The 27,140-nt window shown below is 45.0% G+C and overlaps 1 protein-coding gene and 3 non-coding genes across 4 annotated transcripts in view; 3 read left to right on the top strand and 1 right to left on the bottom strand.

Moving 5' to 3' along the window:
- Window positions 1-27,140, top strand: part of LOC121838636 (NLR family CARD domain-containing protein 3-like) — a 733,752-nt gene that overhangs the window by 4,568 nt on the left and 702,044 nt on the right. The window lies entirely within an intron of this gene.
- On the top strand, window positions 20,975-21,047 carry trnav-uac. The gene has a single exon. It is a non-coding gene; the product is annotated as a tRNA-Val (tRNA).
- trnaa-cgc lies at window positions 23,285-23,356 on the bottom strand. Its single transcript has one exon. It is a non-coding gene; the product is annotated as a tRNA-Ala (tRNA).
- On the top strand, window positions 23,802-23,883 carry trnas-uga. The gene has a single exon. It is a non-coding gene; the product is annotated as a tRNA-Ser (tRNA).

Consider the following 27,140-nt stretch of genomic DNA (forward strand, 5'->3'; position numbering starts at 1 on the left):
CACGTTGTCACGTTCTGACCATCGTTCGTGTGTGTTTTCCTTGTTTTAGTGTTGGTCAGGACGTGAGCTGGGTGGGCATTCTATGTTGTGTGTCTGGTTTGTCTATTTCTATGTTTGGCCTGATATGGTTCTCAATCAGAGGCAGGTGTTAGTCATTGTCTCTGATTGGGAACCATATTTAGGTAGCCTGTTTTGTGTTGGGTTTTGTGGGTGATTGTTCCTGTCTTTGTGTTTGTGGCACCAGATAGGACTGTTTTTTTATTTTCACGTTTCTTGTTTTGTAGATTGTTGTACTTTCATCTTTATTAAAGATGCACAAAACTAACCACGCTGCATTTTGGTCTGCCTCTCTTTCCCCAGAAGAAAACCATTACAGAATCACCCACCAACCAAGGACCAAGCGGCGTGGTAAACAGAGGCAGCAGCAACAGCAGCAGCAGGAGAAGCGACAGGTGCAGCAGGAGCAACAGCAGCAAAGGCAGCAGCAGGAGAATCAACAGAGGCAGCAGCAGCAGCAGCAGTGGGAGAGGCTGCACTATTTGGAGAAATGGACTTGGGAGGAGATCCTTGACGGGAAAGGACCCTGGGCAAAGAGCCAGGGGAATATTGCCGCCCCAAAGCCGAGCTGGAGGCAGCGAAGGCAGAGAGGCGGCATTGTGAGGAGCTAGCACGGCAGAGCGGCTGGAAGCCCGAGAGGCACCCCAAAAATGTCTTGGGGGGTGGCACAGGGAGAGTGTGGCAGAGTCAGGAGCCAGACCTGAGCCAACTCCCCCTGTTTACTGTAAGGAGCCATGGATGTTATCGGAGCTAGCGGCGAAGCTGAGGGCTGAGTCTGAGAGGGTCGAGGAGTTATTGGACAGAATGGAAGAGAGTGAACGGATGGGAGATGAGGAGACACTCGAGGAGGTGTTAATAGAATTGGGGGAGTGTGAAGAGAGAGAGCAGTTGATTTGGCGTAGTATGCAAGGCATTCGCCCTGAGGTGTGTGTGTCCAGCCCGGTACCACCAGTGCCGGCACCCCGCACCAGGCTGTCTCTCCGTCTCATCAACACAGGTGCTCCCGCCTGTCCGGCGCTACCAGAGTTTCCGCCCCTCAGTCCAGAGGCGCCAGAGCCCCTCAGTCCAGAGGCGCCAGAGCCCCTCAGTCCAGAGGCTCCAGAGCCCCTCAGTCCAGCGGACCAGAGCCTTCCTCCTCTCCAGCGCCGCCTGAGCTACCCGTCTGCCCAGCGCCGTCTGAGCTACCCGTCTGCCCAGTGCCGCCAGTCTGCCCAGCGCCGCCAGCGCCGCCAGTCTGCCCAGCGCCGCCAGTCTGCCCAGCGCCGCCAGTCTGCCCAGCGCCGCCAGTCTGCCAGGAGCCGCCAGTCTGCCAGGAGTCGCCAGCGCCGCCAGTCTGCCAGGAGTCGCCAGCGCCGCCAGTCAGCCAGGAGCCGCCAGCGCCGCCAGTCAGCCAGGAGCCGCCAGTCAGCCAGGAGCCGCCAGTCTGCCAGGATCAGTTAGATCCGCCATTCAGCCAGGATCCGCCAGAACTGCCAGTCAGCCAGAAGCCGCCAGGATCCGCCAGTCTGCCAGGTTCCGCCAGTCTGCCAGGATCCGCCAGTCTGCCAGGATCCGCCAGTCTGCCAGGATCCGCCAGAACTGCCAGTCTGCCAGGATCCGCCAGAACTGCCAGTCTGCCAGGATCCGCCAGTCAGCCAGGATCTTCCAGATCCGCCATTCAGCCAGGACCCGCCATTCAGCCAGGACACGCCATTCAGCCAGGATCTGCCGGAACCGCCAGTCAGCCAGGATCTGCCGGAACCGCCAGTCAGCCAGGATCTGCCGGAACCGCCAGCCAGCCAGGATCTGCTAGATTCATCAACCTTCCCGAGCTGCCCCTCAGTCCCGAGCTGCCCCTCAGTCCCGAGCTGCCCCTCAGTCCCGAGCTGCCCCTCAGTCTGGAGCTGCCCGTCAGTCCAGTGGGGCCCGTTGTTAGTGTTCCTAGGCCAAGGTTAGCAGCGAGGGTCGCCACTCAAGGGACGCTAAGGAGGTGGACTAAGACAATTATGGAGTGGGGTCCACGTCCAGAGCCGCCACCGCGGACAGATGCCCACCCAGACCCTCCCCTATAGGTTTAGGTTGTGCGTTCAGAGTCCGCACCTTGGGGGGGGTCACGTTCTGACCATCGTTCGTGTGTGTTTTCCTTGTTTTAGTGTTGGTCAGGACGTGAGCTGGGTGGGCATTCTATGTTGTGTGTCTGGTTTGTCTATTTCTATGTTTGGCCTGATATGGTTCTCAATCAGAGGCAGGTGTTAGTCATTGTCTCTGATTGGGAACCATATTTAGGTAGCCTGTTTTGTGTTGGTTTTGTGGGTGATTGTTCCTGTGTTTGTGGCACCAGATAGGACTGTTTTGGTTTTTTCACGTTTCTTGTTTTGTAGATTGTTGTACTTTCATCTTTATTAAAGATGCACAAAACTAACCACGCTGCATTTTGGTCCGCCTCTCTTTCCCCAGAAAACCATTACACACGTGCCAAATACAACAGTGAAATGCTTCCTTACAAGCCCTTAAACAACAATGCAGTATTAAGACAATACAAAAAAAAAAAAAGTAAGAGAATAACAAATCATTAAAGAACAGCAGAAAAATAACAATAGCGAGGCTGTATACAGGGGTTCCGGTGCACAGTTTATGTGCGGAGCAGTTGCCATACCAGGCAGTGTTGCAACTGTTGGGGATTCATCAGAATAGTTGGGTAACATAGATAAGATGTTTTATTTTATTGCATGCTTATGTGAGAGATGTCATTAGAATGTCTATTTTTGGATAATACTGTTGGCCGGTTGCAGTTATCTGTTCTCTGTCAGGGTTCAGTTACTTGGCCCGCAGAGAGGGGAGAGGTCAAGCTTGTCTTCATATGTAAACATATATTTTAAACCATGTGAAAGGATGATTGAGGGGAACCAATTATCTCTTGGCTCCACAATGTCTGTGTGCCAGTCACTGTGTCTCCGTGAGCTTGTCCAGAATGGGAGTGTCTAAAATGACAATTGATATATATCCTAATGTCTTGGTACTATGTTGTACCAAGAACGAGAAGTAGAACCTCGTTCTAGGAGAGCAAACTGAACGATAATTTGTAGCTAATACTGTCTGGCTATGGAATTACTCCTCTCTCAAGTAAAGTCTTCCTTTGTAATGTTCCTAAGATCTGTTATTCGTCATGTGAGTTGAGATGGGTGTGTCTTGGCTATAAATGATACGAACTGTTTTGTAAGGACTCGCAGAGAATTCCTTTATAGACACTGAATTGATCTGAGAGTCACAGGGTTGTGATGGAGCTCATAATTAAAGATGGACTTCATGATAACTCTGACTTGTGTGTGGTTTGCTCTCATGATTTGGTAAATACAGGAAATTTCCACTACACAACCTGTCAGGATGCTCTCGATGGTGCAGCTGTAAAACCTTTTGAGGATCTGAGGACCGATGCCAAATATTTTCAGTCTCCTGAGGGGGAATAGGTTTTGTCGTGCCCTCTTCATGATTGTCTTGGTGTGCTTGGACCATGTTAGTTTGTTGGTGATGTGGACGCCAAGGAACTTGACGCTCTCATCCTGCTCCACTACAGCCCCGTCGATGAGAATGGAGGCGTACTCTTACCTCCTTTTGCTGTTGTCCACAATCATCTCCTTTGTCTTGATCACGTTGAGGGAGAGGTTGCTGTCGTTGCACCACACGGTCAGATCTCTGTCCTCCTCCCTATAGGCTGTCTCATCGTTGTGTCGTCAGCAAACTTAATGATGGTGTTGGAGTCGTGTTTGGCCACGCAGTCGTGGGTGAACAGGGAGTACAGGAGGGACACACCCGAGGGGCCCCAGTGTTGAGGATCAGCGTGGCAGACATGTTGTTGCCTACCCTTACCACTTGGGGGCAGCCCGTCAGGAAGTCCAGGATCCAGTTGCAGAGGAAGGTGTTTAGTCGCAAGGTCCTTAGCTTAATGATGACCTTTGAGGGTACTATGGTGTTGAACGCTGAGCTGTAGTCAATGAATAGTATTCTCACATAGGTGTTCCTTTTGTCCAGGTGTGAGAATGCAGTGTGGAGTGCAATAGAGATTGCATCATCTGTGGATCCATTGGATCGGTTGGGGCGGTATGCAAGCTCTCGGTTGTGCTTCCCTTTGAAGTCTGTAATAGTTTGCAAGCCCTGCCACGTCTGAAGAGCGTCGGAGCCGGTGTCATACGATTCGATCTTAGTCCTGTATTGATGCTTTGTCTGTTTGATGGTTCGTGTGAGGGCATAGTGGGATTTCTTATAAGCTTCCAGGTTAGAGTCCCACTCCTTGAAAGCATCAGTTCTACGCTTTAGCTCAGTGCGAATGTTGCCTGTAATCCATGGCTTCTGGTTGGGGTATGTACGTACAGTCACTGTGGGGACGACATCATCGATGCCTTTATTGTAGAAGCCAGTGACTGATGTAGTGTACTCCTCAATGTCATCGGAAGAATCCCAAGAAGATATTCCAGTCTGTGCTAGCAAAACAGTCCTATAGCTTAGAATCTGCTTCATCTGACCACTTTTTTATGGATCTAATCACTGGTGCTTTCTGCTTTAATTTAAGCAGTTATCCCCTGATAACTGTAAGCAGTTATCCCCTGCCTCTTATACTCACTGTGATCGAACAGATGCACGGTGCTCAGTACTTTACCAAATTGGATTTATGCAGTGCCTACAACCTGGTGCACATCAGGGAGGGGGAAGAATGGAAGGCCGCCTTCATTACCAGCACTGGACACTACGAATACAGGGTAATGCCCTACGGCCTGACAAATGCACCCTCTGTGTTTCAATCCTTCATTAACAAGGCGTTTAGAGATATGTTTGGTCGCTGTGTAGTGGTGTACATAGACAACCTCTAGGTGTACTCCACTATACGCGAGTAACATGTCTCTCATGTCAGGTCCATTTTGGAGAAGCTGATAGGACATCACCTGTACACCAAGGCGGAGAAGTGCCTTTTCTTCCAGCAGGCGGTCTCCTTCTTGGGCTATCGGATATCCACCGCGGTAGTGGAGATGGAAGAGCAGAGGGTCAGTGCAGTATGGTCTTGGCCTGTTCCATCCAACATAAAGGCGGTGCAGCACTTCCTAGGTTTTGCCAACTATTTAATGCAGTTCATTAGGGGTTTCAGCACAATGGTGTCCCCTCTTACCTTCCTCCTGAAGGGAGGTCCTCGACAGCTGCGCTGGACTGAGGAGGCCAATAAAGCATTCCGTGCGGTCAAGGAACGTTTTACGAACGCACCTGTTCTGGCTCATCCTGACCCGTTTTTGCCCTTCAATATGGAGGTGGATGCCTCCGAGGTTGGAGTAGGGGCCGTTCTTTCCCAACGCACTGGATCGCCGCCTAAACTTCATCCATGTGCCTTTTACTCGCGGAAGCTCTGTGAGTTGCTGGCCGTCAAGAAGGCGCTGAAAACGGCACTGGCTGGAGGGTGCTCAACACCCATTCCTGGTTTGGATGGACCACCGGAACCTAGAGTATATTCAAGCAGCAAAGACGCTGAACCCACGTCAGGCCAGGTGGGCCCAATTCTTCGCCATGTTTGACTTTACCCTCTGCCATCGGCCGGGATTAAAGAACGTCCTGAGGAGGACTCCTCACCTGCCCACACTCCCGAGGGGTGTACCTACGTCTTGAAGGCCTTCATGGAATGACTGGGGGTCACGGGCGGCCTCACCTCCGGGTACCATCCCCAAGCAAATGGGCAGGTGGAAAGGGTAAATCAGGAACTGAGTAGGTACCTTCGTAGTTATTGTCAGGACCGGCCGGGGGAGAGGACTGAGTTTCTGCCTCCGTCACTCCTCCACTAACCTCACACCCTTTCAGTGTGTTCTAGGCTCCTGGCACCGGAGTCAGATCGAGGCTCCTGCAGTAGACGATTGGTTCCAGCACGCCAAGGAGGTATGGAACACAGCGCACATCCGTCTCTAGCGCATTATTCTTCAGCAGAAGGAGCAGGCCGATCGTCACCGCAGTGTGGCCCCGGTCTTTCACCCTGGTGATAGGGTCTGGCTTTCTACGAAGGACCTTCCCCTCCACCAGCCCTGCCGGAAGCTGAACCTGTGGTTTGTGGGGCCATTCAAAGTCCTGAGGAGAGTCAATGAGGTGATATAAATATTACAGCTCCCCATCAATTACCTTATTTCACCCTCATTTCATGTACAGTGGTTCTACCTTTAAAAGTACTGCGGAACACCTTGCGGGCTGCTGCAGTATTCTGTGGCACGTTATATAATTGTCAGCAATTTTTCTTTCTGTTAATGCAAGTTATTGCTAGTTTGACCACCAGAGGATATCTTTGAGAAGCATTTGATAGTATTCCATATTGCAGGCACGCGGGAGACCAGGATTCAATTCCCCGATGGGGAGGAAGGAATAGGCTGTCCTTGTAAATAATAATTTGCTCATAACTGATTCCATATATGTTATTTCACAGTTTGGAAAAATAGTAAAAATATAAAAAAATCCTGGAATGAGTAGGTGTGTCCAAACTTTCGACTCATACTTCCTTAATTCATTTGATTAATACTATTCCATGAAAAACAAAAAACCCTTTGGGTAAATTCAGACAGTTTCGCTCTCGGAGCGCACCCTGGATGTTTGGGTTTATTTGAGAGTTCTGGCCTTACAATGGCAGTCAAGCACCCAAGCTAACATTGGCTAGCTTGCTAGCTACTTCCAGACACAAATGAGACCACTCTGACCATTTTACTCGCCCTAGCAGAGCTAGTTAGGCAATTTGTGTTAACCAGAGTGTTGGTGACTGTAACTCTGCTGCTGGAAACAATTTAATTACGCTTTTTTGCCGACGTTTACTGACACCGGCCATATTCAATGGGTGTTGAGCACTTGTAAATTCATTATTCAGTGCTCTGGTACACTCAGACAAGAGTGCTCTGAAATCAGAGTAAATGCCAGAGCGAATTTACGAAAGAACCTGAATGTCTATTGAGAACACACAACAACTATACCATTTAGCTAAACTAAGAATGACAGGAATTATCAAGTCAATAAACATTGGGTAGTTAGCCTATATTTAATATACTGTCAAGTTTGATGTATAACTACTAACGTTAGGTAGATAGCTAACATACCGGTACATACTCCTGTCATGATATGCTATGTGGTTCGTAAGGACAGCGTAGCTAACAAATTGTCAGCCAACACAACGTGTAAGGTTACTTATTTGAAAAGTCATTACTTTATTACATTGAGTAGTAAGCTACCATGAGGACGCACTCTATCGACTCTGCGGCTTGAGCATGCTTTTGGTGCATAGTCCTGCTCTTTGCTTGTTTCATTGCAAGTCATGCACAATTATCAGTTTATTATTTGGTTTATATCGCCCATTCATTGGCAGTTAGTGCATTGGGACCCAAAAGCATAATCAGTGCTCTAACTCCCCCTTGGTCATTATGGGGCAAATCTGGTCTGTGATAGGACAGGGTTTTTTCATACTTAGCTCAGCTATTAGACTATTCTTTAGTAAAGGTTGAATAGTCTATTGTTCAGCTATTAGCCCCCCTCCCCAATCTGCAACAAATGTATGTCTTTTTTATTTTTTAAAAATGTATTTGAAAAAAAAACTCGATTTAATTTTTCTGTCAACCACCCTCCATTTTGGCCATTTTTTGAGTGTCAGTTTGGCTACAACCAATACTGTTCAGCCTTGCTTTCCGACACAAAGGACGTCATAGCGGACACCTACGACACCTACCAACTTCTGCATAGCTAGTAATTAGCTCATACGATTCAGTGTCGGTTCTGTCACATGGTATGACACTGGAGAGACAAAGCAAGTACGGGTAGTCAAACAATTAATACAGGAACAGACATGGAACGGGAGAGGAACAGCGTCAGCAAAAGAGTAACACAAACAAAAAACTTAATGCATTAATGCAGCAGCGGAGAACAGAGCAAGGGAACTGACAAATATAGGGGAGGAAATAAACAGATGAGTGAGTCCAGGTGAGTCCAATATCGCTGATGTCCGTGACGAGGGAAGGCAGGTGTTCGTAATGGATAGAAGGAGTGCGTGATGCAGGGCAGCCTGGTGCCCTCAAGCACCAGGGGGGAAAGAGCGGGAGCAGACGTGACAGGTTCATAACATTCTAATATATTACATAGATACATACATACCGTAGAATGATAAATCATGCAATTACTATTCTCAAGCTAACCAAAAACATTTAGCTACGAACGCCTGTTCTCGCCATTGTCTGTTGAATTCATCTAACTTTCTTTCATGGCAACTCATAAGCAGGCCATGTCCTATTTGTTTCATAGTCGATATATAATCATATTTCATAACAGTGTAATGGTTAGCTTTTTTTACAGAAGGATGAAAGAACACAATATGTCTGTCAAGGAATGCTATTCTGATATGTCAGATGAAGAGTTAGACCAGAAAGTCAGGGCTTTTTTTCAAGATACAATACAACATTGTCATCTATGGCAATTGTCATCTATGGTATAGATGGATTTTCAAAGAAGGTAAGTATATTATTTTGTATGCATATTGCATATTTCCCATCACCTAATGAGCAACAACAATACCAGTCTGGTTTTAAGCTTTCTGTGCTGTATTGATGTATCCTGAAAATGACATCTCCTGCTTTAGATTGAACGGTCATATCTCAGTTATTGTTTTCATATCAAAAAAAGCTATTTTCAAGGGGTCGAAAATGTAGATATTGCCAGATCTTCACAGTCTGAGGAATAGGCCATGGAAGCTTTATTGCTGGCAAAAGTGTCCATATCCAGAGGTAATTAAACTGTTCTGTGTTCTTTTTCTCTCTTCCTCTCTGCCTTTCTTGTTGTACATGGAACCTGTCTCACATGCATTAATTTAAAAAAAACTTAAGATGTCAGCTGTTAATTTTAAGATTTACACCACATAAACACTCAGCCATTTTCACTGGACTATCAAGCTCCTGTTGCTGCCAAATTTATCATCACTAATACAGATTTGTTTCTTTTGAGCGTTCCAGATTCAGCAGGTGGAGGACCTGCTTTATCAGGAGGATAATCTGGAATCTGGAAACACTGACAATGGGGTCATTGTTCCTGACATCCCATGCCCCCTGTCTACAGAGAATCTTGCTGTGCTGCAACATTAAGTGAACCCTACTACTGACTCCTCATCTTTTGGTCAGGACATATAAATTCAGCAAAATAAGAAACAGCCCTTTTTCAGGACCCTGTCTATCAAAGATAATTCGTAAAAATCCAAATAACTTCACAGATCTATATTGCAAAGGGTTTAAACACTGTTTCCCACGCTTGTTCAATGAACCATGAACAATTAATGAACGGTCGTAAGACACTAACAGCTTACAGACGGTAGGCAATTAAGGTCACAGTTATGAAAATTTAGGACACTAAAGAGGCCTTTCTACTGACTCTGGAAAAACTCCAAAAGAAAGATGCCCAGGGTCCCTGCTCATCTGCGTGAACGTGCCTTATGCTTGCTAAAAGGAGGCATGAGGACTGCAGATGTGGCCCCGACCGACCCGCACCGCCTCTCCAGGGTCTTCCACAAGGTCGGCGACACCCCGCTACTGGAGCAGCACCTGGGGGGGGGGGTGTATCGCCGGCCTTCTAGCTGCTGTCAAACCTGCTGCTGGCAAACGCCCTTCACTCATCAACCTCGTGTCTCGTTATCATTACACACCTGTTTCCAATCCCCCCTCTACCATTGTATATATCCTCCCTCTGTCATTTGTCTTTGTTGGTCATTGTAAATGTTGCTTGTTTTTCTAATTTTTCTAATACAGTTTTACTGTATAATTAAGCAGTGACCACCAAGTGTTTCCCTCGTGATTCCTGCTGTGATGCTCATCCAGTGGATGTATCAACCTCCTGCTTTTTCTGGTATTGGAGCGGCTATTGTTTACTGGACTCCTGTCCTGAGCCTGCTGTTGGCTCAAGCTGGAGCGGCTGTTATTTAACTTCTTTGGGACAGGGGGCAGTATTTTCACGTCTGGATGAAAAGCGTGTCCAAAGTAAACGGCCTGCTACTCAGACCCAGAAGCTAAGATATGCATATTATTAGTAGATTTGGATAGAAAACACTCAGAAGTTTCTAAAACTGTTTGAATAATGTCTGTGAGTATAACAGAACTTATTTGGCAGGCGAAACCCCTGAGGTCACTCTTTTCAATGGGTTTTTATTGGGAATCCAGAGTTCTAATCGACTATCCTGCAGTTCCTATCACTTCCACTGGATGTCAACAGTCTTTAGAAATTGGTTGAGGTTTTTCCTTTGAGAAATGAAGAAGTAACACTGTTCAAATCAAATCAAATCAAATCAAATTTTATTTGTCACATACACATGGTTAGCAGATGTTAATGCGAGTGTAGCGAAATGCTTGTGCTTCTAGTTCCGACACTGCAGTAATAACGAGCAAGTAATCTAACTAACAATTCCAAAAAAAACTACTGTCTTATACACAGTGTAAGGGGATAAAGAATATGTACATAAGGATATATGAATGAGTGATGGTACAGAGCAGCATAGGCAAGATACAGTAGATGATATCGAGTACAGTATATACATATGAGATAAGTATGTAAACCAAGTGGCATAGTTAAAGTGGCTAGTGATACATGTATTACATAAGGATGCAGTCGATGATATAGAGTACAGTATCAACGTATGCATATGAGATGAACAATGTAGGGTAAGTAACATTATATAAGGTAGCATTGTTTAAAGTGGCTAGTGATATATTTACATCATTTCCCATCAATTCCCATGATTAAAGTGGCTGGAGTAGAGTCAGTGTCATTGACAGTGTGTTGGCAGTAGCCACTCAATGTTAGTGGTGGCTGTTTAACAGTCTGATGGCCTTGAGATAGAAGCTGTTTTTCAGTCTCTCGGTCCCAGCTTTGATGCACCTGTACTGACCTCGCCTTCTGGATGACAGCGGGGTGAACAGGCAGTGGCTCGGGTGGTTGATGTCCTTGATGATCTTTATGGCCTTCCTGTAGCATCGGGTGGTGTAGGTGTCCTGGAGGGCAGGTAGTTTGCCCCCGGTGATGCGTTGTGCAGACCTCACTACCCTCTGGAGAGCCTTACGGTTGAGGGCGGTGCAGTTGCCATACCAGGCGGTGATACAGCCCGCCAGGATGCTCTCGATTGTGCATCTGTAGAAGTTTGTGAGTGCTTTTGGTGACAAGCCGAATTTCTTCAGCCTCCTGAGGTTGAAGAGGCGCTGCTGCGCCTTCCTCACGATGCTGTCTGTGTGAGTGGACCAATTCAGTTTGTCTGTGATGTGTATGCCGAGGAACTTAAAACTTGCTACCCTCTCCACTACTGTTCCATCGATGTAGATGGGGGGGTGTTCCCTGTGCTGTTTCCTGAAGTCCACAATCATCTCCTTAGTTTTGTTGACGTTGAGTGTGAGGTTATTTTCCTGACACCACACTCCGAGGGCCCTCACCTCCTCCCTGTAGGCCGTCTCATAAAAAATCCTACAATGTGATTTTCTGGATTTTTTTCTCTCATTTTGTCTGTCATAGTTGAAGTGTACCTATGATAAAAAATTACAGGCCTCTCTCATATTTTTAAGTGGGAGAACTTGCACAATTGGTGGCTGACTAAATACTTTTTGCCCCACTGTATATTTAGATTAACAGGCTTGTGTCGCTGAATTTTTAAAATACACACATACGCTATATAAGTATATAAACAACAAATATGATACGTGTTACAATTAAATGGTGTTCCAAACAAATAAAGTAAAATCTTAGACAAAGTTGTTTCTAGTTCTTCAGAATCATCCACAAGACGGGATACCAGTTGTGTCCATTGTAGACTCTTGCGCGTATGTCGTACATGATTCATGATTTGTTCCGTTTTCAGCACACGCTCTACATTAGCCCAGGCATTTTGGGTTGTGTAGAACACTACATTGCTCACTTTATTTTCAATAATTTGATGCATAACATTTGTAAGGTCTCTCAAAAGAAAAAATGTATTTATTCTCTCTAAAATCGTATACACACAGTTGCCCATTGCTTTACATCTAAATAACAAATTGTCACTCGGTCTCTTGGGGTTTATTGAGCCAGAAAGTCATCACATCAGCCACCACATCTTCCCTGTATTTGTTGTCGTCCACCAGGGTGTGTCGGATTTCTTTGAGTTTCTCGTGGATGTAGATTGCCTCATTCAGTTCATGTAGGAAAGCCTCGGTAACCCCGTAAACTCTGGGAATAGACGGCACAAGACCCATAGACTCCAGGGCTCTGACCAGCGATGGTATAAACCTGCAGGACCAAAGTCTTTTCACCTGCGCCTTAAAATGGTTGAAGAAGTAGTATCTTGGGGGGTCATATAGGCACGGATGACAGCGCTGGCTGGGGTGATTGATCTCACAACCGATGCATTTTTCACGTAAATACTCTCCAATCACCACGTCTAAAAGGGCTACAGAGGCTTTGATGGTGTCCACAAAAATAGTTCTGACCACCCCATCAAACACATCCTCATGTAGGATTTGTCGCGAGTCTTGCCAGGGGCGAGTAGAATGTTGGGCTGCGAGGCATAGAGTCCTTAGGGTCTGGCCCCATGACGTTTCGGAGTCCTGGTATGTTGTATGAATATCCATGGTATATGCGGAAATGAAAAACTGGAGGCTTTAAGGGCACTCCTTTTATTGTTGAACCAGTCCTTTGGGTATCAGGGCGTGGTTAACGCAGCCACGTACTTAGTTTTCTTCGTGGGCTGACCCTTCTGAGGATGACTCTTCTTGGGGCTCCTTTGAATCATCATCCTCAGGATTCGTATATATTATGCACTTCCTTACATGAACAATGCTCTGCCGCTGTTGGCTCTGTACAAAAAGAGCGTCCAACAACTCTAACATTTTCAATTCCATTAAATCCCAACTTTTAAAAGGAATAAGCATGCGCAACCTAAAATCCCCAGTCAGGCCACCATCACAAATGTTTTGGTTGGGTGTTTCCTCGTTGCTGATATAGAACTCCATGCAGCCATAATGGAAGTGCATTCTTTCTTTGTATTTTCACCCTGTGAAATATTCTTCCTGGGGAGTCAGGGGCACCTTCCCAACGGGTCTCGTAGCCCGTGAACAAGCTATACCTCTTGGTGATAAGTCTCAGTTCGGGACACACAACCTTGCAAAAAACCGTCCAGTCTTCAAGCCCGTAGTCCACTCCTAAAGTCTGGTCGGTATATTCTTCTCCTTCGGCTACCGTATAGGAGGTTCACTCTACAGGCCAGGTAATCAAACTGATACCCCAATTGCTGTCCATTAGACATCAGCACTTGATCTTTCAGTGCAGTTGCAGGCAGTATTTGGGTTCTATACACTTAGAAACCACCTTTTTGGCGCATCGTATATTGTGGCGTTATACTTGGCCCTTTCTCTATGTTTCAGCCGCGGTCCTGCTTCTGTTGTTACAGTCATCACAGCTTTGCCACTGATCACAAAATCCATGTTTATTTTTAAAATCTTGGGGCTGCATGTCTTGTTCTGGGCTTTATTTATAATGCGTCTGCCACACCCAATACCCTCGGACATTCCTGTTTCATAGACAACAGCCCTAAGGTCAATAAAACAGGGGGTGGGGGGGGCCATACTCTTTGAAATGTTCAAACACATCCCCCCCAGTTCAAAGAGGTCCCTAGACATCAATCATCATGACAACTTCAAAGGAATAGATGCGATATATGCATAAATTAGCACACCCTCTAACGCGTGAGAACAGGATGCCAATATATGGGCATAAGCACGTGATAAGTTCCCGCCAGGATGTCCTGACAGGATGCCCAAATATGGGCACTCCCTAGAGCACGTGATCACTTCCCGCCAGGATGTCCTGACAGGATGCCCAAATATGGGCATGCACACGTCATCCGGACATAGGGTCATGAATCAAACGTTTGACGTGTGCCGTCTACTTTATTCTCTCTTCTGTGGATTGCCTTGTTGTGCGTGGGATCTGTGTATTTGAGCAATGGGGCAGAGGTGAAACGTCACTTGACTAGACGGAAGGCATTGTCAGTAGCTGGGCTCCACACCAACCTACAGGGACCACCCATAAGGAGGGAAGAACAGCAACAGAGCTGAAGTTCTAAATGAAACGGCAGTAGAAGTTGGCAAACCCCCAAAAACATTGTAACCCCTTTATGGTGGTTCGGACTGGCCATGACCTGACCGCATCTACCTTCTTGACGCCCATCCTCACTCCCTGCAGACTGATTTGGTAGCCTAGGAAGGAGACAGCCTTTGACGAATGGGTGGTTAGCCAGGAGAAATTCCAGGACTGCTCGAACGTGAGTGATGGGATCCTCCAGGGTAGCCGAGTAGACCAGGATGTCACATGTGCAACCAGAAAAAACTCTATCCATCTTCACTCCACACACAGAGATGTACACAAAGCTCTCCCCCGCAATCCATTTGGCAAATCTGACCATAATTCTATCCTCCTGATTCCTTCTTACAAGTAAAAGCTAAAGCAGGAAGTACCAGTGACTCTCTCAATACAGAAGTGGTCAGATGATGCGGATGCTATATTACAGGAATGTTTTGCGAGCACATACTGGAATATTTTTTGCCGGGACTCATCAAATGGCTTTGAGGAGTATACCGCCTCAGTCATCAGCTTCATCAATAAGTGCATCGATGACGTCGTCCCCACAGTGACCGTACGTATAGCAGCATACCACTATGCAACCCAATGCTGACTTGCTTCTGAAGCTAAGCAGGGTTGATCCTGGTCGGGTCGGTCCCTGGATGGGAGACCATATGCTGCTGGAGGTGGTGTTGGAGGGCCATTAGCAAATTTGGTCCCAAAAATATCCCAATGCCCTGTGTATGTTGTCGTCTTTCATATAGGACTTTAAAGGGGTGTCCTGACTCTCTGTGGTCACTAAAAGATCCCATCACTTATCGTAAGAGTAGGGGTGTTAACCTCGGTGTCCTGGCTAAATTCCCAATCTGGCCCTCATACAGTGGCTTGCGAAAGTATTCACCCCCCTTGGTATTTTTCATATTTTGTTGCCTTACAAACCTGGAATTAAAATAGATTTTTGGGGGGTTTGTATCATTTGATTTATATAACATGCCTACCACTTTGAAGATACAAAATATGTTTTGTGAAACAAATAAGAAAAAAAAAATGAACTTGAGCGTGCATAACTATTCACCCCCGAAAGTCAATACTTTGTAGCGCCACCTTTTGCAGCAATTTTTGCCCACTCTTCAAGGCAAAACTGCTCCAGCTCCTTCAAGTTGGATGGGTTCCGCTGGTGTACAGCAATCTTTAAGTCATACCACCTATTCTCAAATGGGTGGAGGTCTGGGCTTTGACTAGGCCATTCCAAGCCATTTAAATGTTTCCCCTTAAACCACTCGAGTGTTGCTTTAGCAGTATGCTTAGGGTCATTGTCCTGCTGGAAGGTGAACCTCCGTCCCAGGCTTTTTTCTGTCCACTCTTCTGTAAAGCCCAGCTCTGTGGAGTGTACGGCTTAAAGTGGTCCTATGGACAGATACTCCAATCTCCAACGCATTGTAGCTCTTTCAGGGTTATCTTTGGTCTCTTTGTTGACTCTCTGATTAATGCCCTCCTTGCCTGGTCCATGAGTTTTGGCAGGTGGCCCTCTTTTGGCATGTTTGTTGTGGTGCCATATTCTTTCCATTTTTTATAATGGATTTAAATGGTGCTCCATCAGATGACCTAAGTTTAGGATATTTTTTTATAACCCAACCCTGATCTGTACTTCTCCACAACTTTGTCCCTGACCTGTTTGGAGAGCTCCTTGGTCTTCATGATGCCGCTTGCTTGGTGGTGCCCCTTGCTTAGTGGTGTTGCAGATACTGGGGCCTTAAAGAACAGGTGTATATATACTGAGATCATGTGACACTTAGATTGCACACAGGTGGACTTTATTTAACTAATTATGTGACTTCTGAAGGTAATCGGTGCACCAGATCTTATTTCGGGTCTTCATAGCAAAGGGAGTGAATACATACTGTATGCACGCACCACTTTTAGTTTTTTTTATTTATTTTTTAAACAAGGAATTTTTTAAATTTCACTTCACCAATTTGGAATATTTTCTGTATGTCCATTACATGAACTCAACATAAAAATCCATTTAAATTACAGGTTGTAATGCAACAAAATAGGAAAAACGTCAAGGGGGATGAATACTTTTGCAAGGCACTGTATCATCAAGGTCACCTAATCATCTCCAGCTTATAATTGGCTCAATCATCTCCCCTCCTCTCCCCTGTAACTTTTCCCCAGGTCGTTGCTGTAAATGAGAATGTGTTCTCAGTCAACTTACCTGGTAAAATAAGGTTAAAATAAACAACATATCCCAACCAAAAGCCATTTATTACAGGCAACATCTGCATTGAGCTAAAGGTTAAAGCTGCTGCTTTCAAGGAGCGGGACTCTAATCCGGTCGCTTATATGAAATCCCGCTATACCCTCAGACAAACCATCAAGCTGCCCAGTGACGCGAGCCTACCAGTCGAGCTAAATGCCTTTATGCTCGCTTCGAGGCAAGCAACTCTGAAGCATGCAAGAGAGCACCAGCTGTTTTGGACAACTGTGTGATATGCTCTCAGTAGTATTGTGAATTTTCCAGTATGTATGTGGCAATTATTTATTTCAGAAGGAGTCAGTAAAACTAGTACTCTATATGTGCTCTAGGTCATTGGACACGATTAGATATGCACCTGTCGGTTATTCTTGTAACTGTTATGGCCAACTATGTACTGTTGCTATTGTTACACCTCTTGGGTCTTTTAGCATGATGACATGTATTGGTTATTCCTGTAGAGTGCCAAGGTTTGTTGCTATGGTCCTACATGCATGAAACTATTTATGTGACTCTACACGTTGCATGTCTTAATATGAATGCAATATGATAACGGTGGCTAAATGCCAGAGGTGATGAGTCATTAAGAGGAGTTACTATGAGTATGACTTAAGGAGGACAAAAGTATAAGAAGTCTGTGCCGTGACTGGAAAGCAGTGGTATTCATGATCCAGCTCGGCTTTTATTATGAAGTAATAAAAAGTCTATTTGAACTCACATGCTCCAGTATTTGTGAAATACGATTGACCAAATATTTGCACGACAGTAGCCGATGTAGGCAAGACCTTTAAGCAGGTCAACATTCACAAGGAAGCGACGCCAGATGGATTACCAGGACGTGTACTGAAAGCATGCACGGACCAACTGGCAAGTATCTTCACTGACATTTTCAACCTCTCCCTGACCGAGTCTGTAATACGTACATGTTTCAAGCAGACCACCATAGTCCCTGTGCCCAAGGAAGCGAAAGTAACATGTTTAAATGATTACTGCCCCGTAGCACTCACATCGGCAGCCATGAAGTGCTTTGAAAGGCTGGTCAAGGCTCACATCAACAGCGTCATCCCGGATACCCAAGATCCACTCCAATTCGCATTCCACCCCAACAGGTCAACAGATGACAGATGACGCAATCTCAATCGAACTCCACACTGCCCTTTCCCACCTGGACAAAAGGAACACCTATGTGAGAATGCTGTTCATTGACTATAGCTCAGCGTTCAACACCATAGTGCCCACAAAGATCATCACTAAGCTAAGTACCCTGGAACTAAACACCTCCCTCTGCAACTGGATCCTGAACCTCCTGACGGGCCACCCCCAGGTGGTAAGGGTAGGCAACAACACGTCTGCCACGGGGCCAGTACAACAACCTTTCCCTCAATGTGAGCAAGACAACGGAGCTGATCGTGGACTACAGGAAAAGGCAGGCCGAACAGGCCCAACATTAACATCGACGTGGCTGTGGAGCGAACTAGTGTAGCCCACAGCCATATGGCATAGCCAGATCAGAGCCAAACTGTAATGGGGTGCGTGCTGGTGGCAGGGAAGTCAGGCGCAGGAGAATGAACTTGGTATAAACGGAGCTGTTTAAGTATTCATAACCTCCGAAAACCAAAATGTACAAAATAAAATAAGAGGGTGCAAAATGCACACCAGAACATAACAAGCACACATACAACAAACAATCACCGACAAGGACATGAGGGGAAACAGAGGGTTAAATACACAACGTGGAATTGATGGGGTTGAAACCAGGTGTGATGGAAGACAAGACAAAACCAATGGAAAATGAAAAATGGATCAGTGATGGCTAGAAGGTCGGTGACGTCAACCGACGAACTTCGGCGGAAGTCTTGACACTAACATAAGTACAACTCGGAGTACACTATTCTGTTCTTCTGAAATAGAATACATTTTCTTCATATCATGTTTCTTTAGACATACCTAAAATAACTAATGGGTTTATTGTGATGGTGTAGGCTATATTACATGGATTTATTAGACTTTTTAAAATGTAGATGTTCCAAAGGTCTGCATCAGTGTCTTGCAGGATATGCGTGGATGTTAATGAACGGTCAATTACGATGAGCCCGGCAGTCATTTGCTGACAATTTCATGACCACCAAAGCCCTACTCCTACCTGCCCATGATGCCAGACGGATCTGTGATGCTTGTTGACAACGAGAGAGAGACATTGGTAGTACCCAACTTGCCAACAATCATCAGGTCGCTAATGGCCTGGTACTCAAGGCTCTATTGTCTCTCTAACCAGTAGTGGTGCGTGGCTAAAGGGGAAGCCAATCCCCCAAAAATTGTGAATAGAGTATGTGTTGCAAAAATTGTGTTGTTTGCTCTATAACCTGTTAGTTTATATGCCTTGACACCCTGATATACAGGCCTAAGACCAAGACAATAAGAAGACACCATACATTCAACCATACATTTGTTTCATCCACAAAACATCTTTCATGTAACAAACAGTTACATGACCTACAGGATGGTCAAGGAAGGTTATGTTTTCGACATTTTCGGACTACTAAAAAACTATTGATTTAGAACCACGGAGTTACTGCAAGTTACAAAAGAAAACAGGAGCTGCCTCCCCTGTTCCAGCACCGTTTCAACATATGCTAAATATGATGGCCATGGTACTGGTGTGTGTGTGGTATGTGCGTGCAAGTAGAAAACCATGTTGACTCACTCTACTGGTAGAGAAATGCCAATGCCATCCTCCTCTTTCATGTTGCCTAAATGGTCTATGACTTTACAGTACACGCTTTTAGTTTTTGGCTAAAATACTTGCTCGCTAGCCTAACTTACTTTCATGGGCAATGATACCCCAGGCCAGCTAGTTAACATTCGCCTACTACATCTAGCTACATGTTGAACTTCCATCCTCTCAGGGCAGGGGTACAATGTATGAATTTATGGTTGGATCAGAATCTCTGTTATAATCATTGGCCGGAACTGTCCAAATCGATGGCTAATTTAGGAAGGGACAATCTTTTGCTAACTAGCTAGACACCAGAGGACAACAAACACAATGAGATGCAACAATTCAAGTTTTTTTCTCTGTTTATAATGACGTTTGGCTTGTGATGTGATTGGTCTGAGGCCAAATCCAAACATGTTTGGTGCACCAGAACATTCATAGCTGAGCTCACACAGTTTAGCTCCACTCTGATTGGCTATTACTTTATACATTTTTTGTCAAGGGAGGCCTAAAGCCTGGCTTCCTTTGGCATCCATTAATACACGCCAGTGCCTCTAACCACGTAAATGCAAATGTCATCGAAAATCACATCAAACACTTATCATCAAAACAGTATTTGCTTTTAAAACTCACCTCACTGTGATTGATTAATATGAAGAAAGAAGTTCAAAAACAGGTTGAAACTGAATGGAAAACATGGTAGTTGTGGATCTTGTTTCAAAGCCTATAGAAGTGCATTCTAAGGTGATGATTAAATACAAAAAAACGTATGCATATTGGAGCTTATGGCCTATATGAGTCAAAGCACGAAAAAAAACGGAATTAAAATAATGATTGTGCCTTCATACATACATAGCCTACCGCATATTACACATGGCAGAAAAACGTTTTTTTTTAAAAATGATATAAGATATGGTACATAATTGATCTAGCCTATACTCCAAAATTTATCAAAAAGACAAAGTTGAAACCACTGATTATGACAATGAGGTGAAACTCCTGGACAACTTGGATCTGTCCTGTCGTTACATGTTGTTTGTTAACATAACAGCAATTTGGGGGGGGATTGAGAGCCATTTAGATTAGGCTATTTGATCGAAGAAACCTGCATGATGTTAAACCCGCCCGTCTCATTACAATGCCATACATTTTATCTCCAGCATGTAGGCTAGCCTGTATGCTGCATATCCTATATCTGTTACATGATTTATGTTAGATATTTTTTGGGACAGAACGTTTTTGGAGAGCACCCTGGAGAGGCGCCCTGGGAAAAAATAAGATAAATATTTTGTGCCCCTGCCTTTGACAAAGTGGAAACTGCTTATCAAAGTGTGGCATCAGCGCTGACCTGAAAAGCCGATATGCCCCTGGTTGAGAGAAATTGTCATGTTATTTTGGGGCAGAATTCTGTGAGGTTTTCAAGGTTGTTGGAGGTGCGTTTTGGCCAGTTTAGCTCAGAAAATGGAGAAGATAGTTGCTCAACCAAACTCCTTATTTGGTGATCAACGAACGTATTTTGACATTATAACGCTTGCAGAGCTGGTGAATGGGAGTTTGCATCGGAGTTTTGTGGCCGTTAAAGTTAGATAACGTTAGCTGGTGTCCCAGTACATGCACATGTGTTAGCTACTTCTATGGTAGCTCCGAAATAACTAGCTCAGGATATATGTCTTTACATTTGTCTTTTTGGCATGTACTGACTTTATTAGCAACAGTAATTAGATACTAGTTAGCTAAACATTTTGCCACTTGAAATGAACATCGCAAAGTGTATAGTCCCATTTGTAACAGTACACAACATATTAACAGTACGCAACATATTTTAAGGCATACCGGAATCAAAGTTTCCAAGTGGTTCCATAGTGTAGCGGTTATCACGTCTGCTTTACACGCAGAAGGTCCTGGGTTCGAGCCCCAGTGGAACCATGTTTTTAATTTACGTACATACGTTATGTGATACGCTACAGTATTACTAATGCATGTGTCTATTTAGGTGGTGGCAGCCTACACTATTTTAATACAGAGTTTGCTGTTGATATCCACATAGGTTGCTGCTGCCAATGACTGGAACGAACTACAAAAATCTCTGAAACTGGAAACACTTATCTCCCCCTAAGCACCAGCTGTCAGAGCAGCTCACAGATCACTGCACCTGTACACAGCCCATCTATAATTTAGCCCAAACAACTGCCTCTCCTCCTACTGTATTTATTTATTTATTTTGCTCCTTTGCACTGCGTTTTTTCTATCTCTACTTTGCACATTCTTCCACTGCAAATCTACTATTCCAGTGTTTTACTTGTATTTACTTCACCACAATGGCATTTTTTTTGCCTTTACCTCCCTTATCTCACCTCATTTGCTCACATTGTATTTAGACGTATTTTTCTACTGTATTATTGACTGTATGTTTGTTTTACTCCATGTGTAACTCTGTGTTGAACTGCTTTGCATTATCTTGGCCAGATCACAATTGTAAATGAGAACTTGGTCTCAACTTGCCTACCTGGTTAAATAAAAGTGAAATAAAAAATATATATAAAAAATAAAAAGGTTATTGTGAGCCACTGTCAACAAGTAGTTGACTGAGTTTAAGCCCAAAAGCCTGCAGATGGCGATATTGAGTCATTTCATTCTACCATCCAAAGGGTATCTATGCAGCCGGCTATACACTCGGATCGCTTGTGGACGGTTCATACATAAAACAATTTCCATTCAGGCTGCAAATGCATCCGTTTCCTCCTTAACTCGATTTAATTGCGAGAAGGCGAGAAAAAAAAAGGTAAAATATGCATACCATAAAACTTCAATTAAATGCACCTCTGATCAGTGTTGGATTTGTTATTTTAATGTTTACACTGGTCATACTGGTCACAATATACAGTGTGGTAGTCTTTTCAACAATGTATTGAGCAAAAGCTGTGTGCATTAGGAAATAAACACTTGGTTCAAACAGAAACCTATCTCTAATAAGAGCTCAGTGATTGAAGCAAATACATGCCTGGGCTATTAATTGTAGTTTTACAGTACTTTCTTTAAGAAACACAATTTTCCACAAAATAAAATTTGATTTGTCATGTGCCGAATACAAAGGGTGTAGGTAGACCTTACAGTGAAATGCTTCCTTACAAGCCCTTAATTAACCAACAATGCAGTTCAATAAATAGAGTTAAGAAAATATTTACATAATAAACCAAAGTAAAAAATTAAATAAAAAGTAACACAATAAAATAATAATAACGTGGCTAAATACAGGGGGTACCGTTACTGAGTCAATGTGCGGACGTACAGGTTGGTCAAGGGGGGGGATCAATGTAAGTAGTCCGGGTGGCCATTTGATTAAATGTTCAGCAGTCTTATGGCTTGGGGTAAAAGCTGCTAAGAAGCCATTTGGACCTAGACTTGGCGCCCTGGTACCGCTTGCCGTGTGGTAGCAGAGAGAACAGCCCATGACTAGGGTGACTGGAGTCTTTGACAATTCTTTGGCCCTTCCTCTGACACCGCCTAGTATATAGGTCCTGGATGGCAGGCAGCTTGGCCCCAGTGATGTACTGGGCCATACGCACTACCCTCTGTCGCGCCTTACGGTCGTGTGCCGAGCAGTTACTTTTGGAGGATCTGGGGACCCATGCGAAATCTTTTCAGTCTCCTGATGAAAAGGTGCTGTCGTGCCCTCTTCACGACTGACTTGGTGTGTTTGGACCATGATAGTGTGTTGGTGATGTGGACACCAAGGAACTTGAAACTCTCGATCCGCCCTGTCAATGAGAATGGGGGCATGTTCGGCCCACCTTTCCCTGTAGTCCATGATCATCTCTTTTGTCTTGTTCACATTGAGGGAGATGTTGTTTTCCTGGCACCACACAGCCAGGTCTCTGACCTCACTATAGGCTGTCTCATCTGTTCTCTCTGCTATCGAACGGCAAGCGGTACCGGTGCTCCAAGTCTAGGTCCAAAAGGCTTCTCAACAGTTTCTACCCCCAAGCCATAAGACTCCTGCCGCCTTGCTAGTGTGGCTAAATGCTTTTCCCGGATGTTTGCGTACCACTGCTTTGCTTTATCTACGCCAGGTCGCAGTTTGTTGATGAGAACTTGTTTTCAACTGGCCTACCTGTTTAAATAAAGGTGAAATAAAAACAATAAAACATAATCTTAGGAAAACATGGAGATGCCGGGGATTGAACCCGGGGCCTCATACATGCGAAGCATGCGCTCTACCACTGAGCTACATCCCCACGTGATATTGCTGTAGAAAGTATTTAAGCTATTTGAACCTAGTTCCTGTAATATTTAGGGTTTTATGTCGATGTTAGCAACTTGTTAATCAAGTTGGTTGGTATGTGATTTATGCATTTAGTCTTTAATTCTACATTCATTGCAATATCTGATGTCGACAACGTTTACAGTGGCGCACAACATTATGATGTTTACGTTAGCTTCTTGATGGCGAACGTTAAGTTAGCTATGCTTGCTACTGTGCGTTGTAGCTAGATCAGCGATGTTTACTGATATTTGTGTCAGACAGTACAATTGCTATTTAGTTCAATACTATCCACGTTATGGATGGTAGCTTATAATCAAACTAGCTAGCCAAACTGCCTGGTTTTATAACGTTCACGGAATCGTCGACGCCTTACAAGAATTGTTCATTATTTATAATATCATCTAAAATAAGCATAAGCTGCGATGGCCGAGTGGTTAAGGCGTTGGACTTGAAATCCAATGGGTTCTTCCCGCGCAGGTTCGAACCCTGCTCGCAGCGGAAAATGGTTCTTTTGAATAAGTTATAACGGTGAGGATTTATAACGAATAACCATGCGAAAAGAACCAGATTTTGTTAGGACATCAGTTTGCGCGATCAAACCTAATGCATGTGCTAAAATAGGCGATAGATTGATTGAAAGGTACACGAAATACACTAGCTGAGGAACGCTCAACTCCATTCTCAATAAAACAAAAAATGTGATAGACCGGCTCGATTCGGTCTTATATGGCAACATTTGAAATAGTGTTTTTTTTTTACATTGGATAAAAGTAGAGACTCAGCGCTAGAAAATTGTATACCATACACTACGGAACATTGGGAAAGTAATTCTGCATTGAAAGTTGATTAACTTCTAACCCACTTTTGAGAAAAATTATATTTTGGTACTGTAATATTTGTGTTGTGGAGAAATGACCAGGCAGGAGACGGGAGTACAGTTAGTTTTCGTTTAGTCAAAACCCCTCGTGCTCTACAGTTCGCGGCACCCCAGTGCGCATGTGCATTTCCTATTAGGTGTAGTAACATAACACTGCCGTAATGCATTACATGCAGCACAGTAACTAATATAAACAGATGTAGATCCCAGATACCACACTCCTCCCCCATAGTGTTTAACTCCCAGAGAACAAGGTAAATATGTTAGGTAACTACTAATGCAATATCTGAACAATGCATTCTTAAACATTTTTCAACTACTGGGTTGAAGCAGACTTTTCAGAGCCCAGCACAAATCCAGGGGATTATTCTGCCCCGAAGATGGAGTTTGTGTCCTAATAACTAACCCAGGTAATGTCCTTTTTCTTTCCTTTTATCTAGGACATATTAAAGTGTTTGTTTTACTGTCCGTTACCTCCTTAACCAGCTCAACTCACAGGTCAAGCTTTTGAGGTGCCCTTCGCTGTCGAATAGGATATCTCCGCTCCTCCTGGGCTTCCTGTGGTGGGCCAGGTTCGGGTGGAAGGTCAGGCTCGGTCTCTCCCGTACGTCCACAGTCAGGAGAATAGTCCTGGGGGTCGTTATTGTTCTTGTTCTCTCGGCGTGTCTCTGCTGGGGCGTTGGACCGTAGCAGATGATCCACATGAACGTTGACCTGGCGATGACCAATTTGGACTTGGTAAGTCAAAGGTCCTCTGCGTTGCAAGATCACACCTGAGTTCCACAGGCGCTTGGGGTGTCTGAAATCACGTACCATCACCCTCTCTTCCTCTTTGAATTCTCTGACAGTCTTTGAGTGTCTGTCATGAGCTTTCTTCTGCTGTAGCTGGTGCTTTGCCACAGTGCTTGACAAGTCTGGTTTCAACAATGTCAGGCGGGTACGTGGTTGGCGTTTCAGAAACAGTTCAGCTGGTGTACATTCCGTTACTGTGTGTGGTGTGTTACGGTAAGTAAACAGGAACCGCGGAATCCTTTGGTGGGTGGGCACAGACTGAACCTCGAGTCTAGTCCAGGCCTTCCTAAAGGTTTGCACGGCTCTCTCCGCTGCTCCGTTTGATGCCGGATGGTAAGGTGGTGACAGGATGTGCCTTACTCCGTTGTTCTTGAGAAACATTTCAAAATCGTTTGACGTGAACGGAGGGCCATTGTCCGATACGAGCTCCTTGACTAGTCCAAAGGATGCAAACAGGTGTCTGAGAAGATTGATGGTCTTCTCAGCTGTGGTCAGTTGAGTAGGGAACACTTCCATCCACTTGGAATGGACATCGACGACAACAAGGAAATGTTGCTTGTCAATTTCGGCGTAATCCACATGGATGCGTTCCCAAGGTGTAGCAGCCCAGGACCATGGATGAAGAGGTGCAGCAGCAGGCTTGTTGCGAACAGCTTCACAAGGTGAGCAGTGGCCTACATGCTGTTGAATGTCCTGATCCAGTCCAGGCCACCACAGATAACTGAGAGCGAGTGCTTTCATTCGAGTGATCCCTGGATGTCCCTCATGCAGGTCAGATAGCAGTCTCCTCTGGAATTTGTGAGGTACCACCACCCTTGATCCCCACAGAACACACCCTTGATCAGTGGACAACTGGTCTTTCTTGTCGATGAATGGACGAAGGTTATCGTCATTTACGAAGGTTGGCCAACCGCCTAATGTTAAGTCCAAGACTTTGGAAAGCACTGGGTCTTTCCTTGTTTCCTCTTCTATGTCAGAAGCAGATATGGGCAGTTCATCAATGAGAGAGATCTGGAAGACTGCTCTATCATCTTCACTGTCGGAGTCACTATTGCACGGTAGTCTTGATAGTGCATCGGCATTTGCATGATCACTGGATCGTCTGTACTCAATCTCGTAGTCGTAGGCTAACAATATCAGAACCCAACATTGCATTCGAAGTGCAGCAAGGGTTGGTATAGCTGATTTTGGTCCAAGGATGGCCAACAGAGGCTTGTGATCTGTCAGCAGTTGGAACTTCCTTCCGTAGAGGTATTTGTGAAACCTCTTTGCTCCGAATATTATGTTCAGGGCTTCCTTCTCAATTTGAGCATAATTTTTCTCACTTGGTGACAGAGTCCTTGATGCAAATGCAATAGGGTGTTCTTCACCTGATGGTAGAACATGTGAGATGACGGCTCCTACTCCGTATGGAGATGCATCACACGCAAGTCTCAGCTTCATCTCTGTGTTATAGTGGGCAAGCCACTTGCTCTTTAGCAGACGCTGTTTGCAAGTCTTGAATGCTTCTTCGCATTGTGGGGACCAATTCCACTTTGTATCGGCCTGCAGCAGTTGGTGAAGCGGATGCAACAATGTGGACAAGTTTGCCACAAACTTTCCGTAATAGTTCAGGAGCCCCAAAAATGACCTCAGCTCTGAGATATTTGTGGGTGCTGGTGCGTTTACGATTGCTTCCACCTTGCTGTTGGTTGGGTGCAGGCCTTGTGCATCAATCTTGTATCCGAGATACTCCACTGACTCCTGGAGGAACTCACACTTGCTGTATTTCATTCTCACTCCGTATTTCTCCAGTCTTGACATCACTTTGTCCAGCACTACAAGGTGCTCTCCAATGGTTGGTGCTGACACGAGAATGTCGTCCATGAAGCACACAACATGGTCTATACCGTCCAAGATCTGATCCATTGTTTGTTGGAATATCGCTGGAGCTGTCGAGATTCCATAGGCCAAGCGATTGAATCTGAATAGCCCCTTGTGTGTATTGATGGTCAGATACTGTTCTGACTCCGGATCCAGCCTCAGTTGCTGATAAGCGAATGCCAGGTCCAGCTTACTGAAAACCTTCCCACCAGCTAGAGTGGCA

This window comes from Oncorhynchus tshawytscha, linkage group LG17 (assembly GCF_018296145.1).
Source record: "Oncorhynchus tshawytscha isolate Ot180627B linkage group LG17, Otsh_v2.0, whole genome shotgun sequence".
In the NCBI taxonomy this organism is placed as follows: domain Eukaryota; kingdom Metazoa; phylum Chordata; class Actinopteri; order Salmoniformes; family Salmonidae; genus Oncorhynchus; species Oncorhynchus tshawytscha.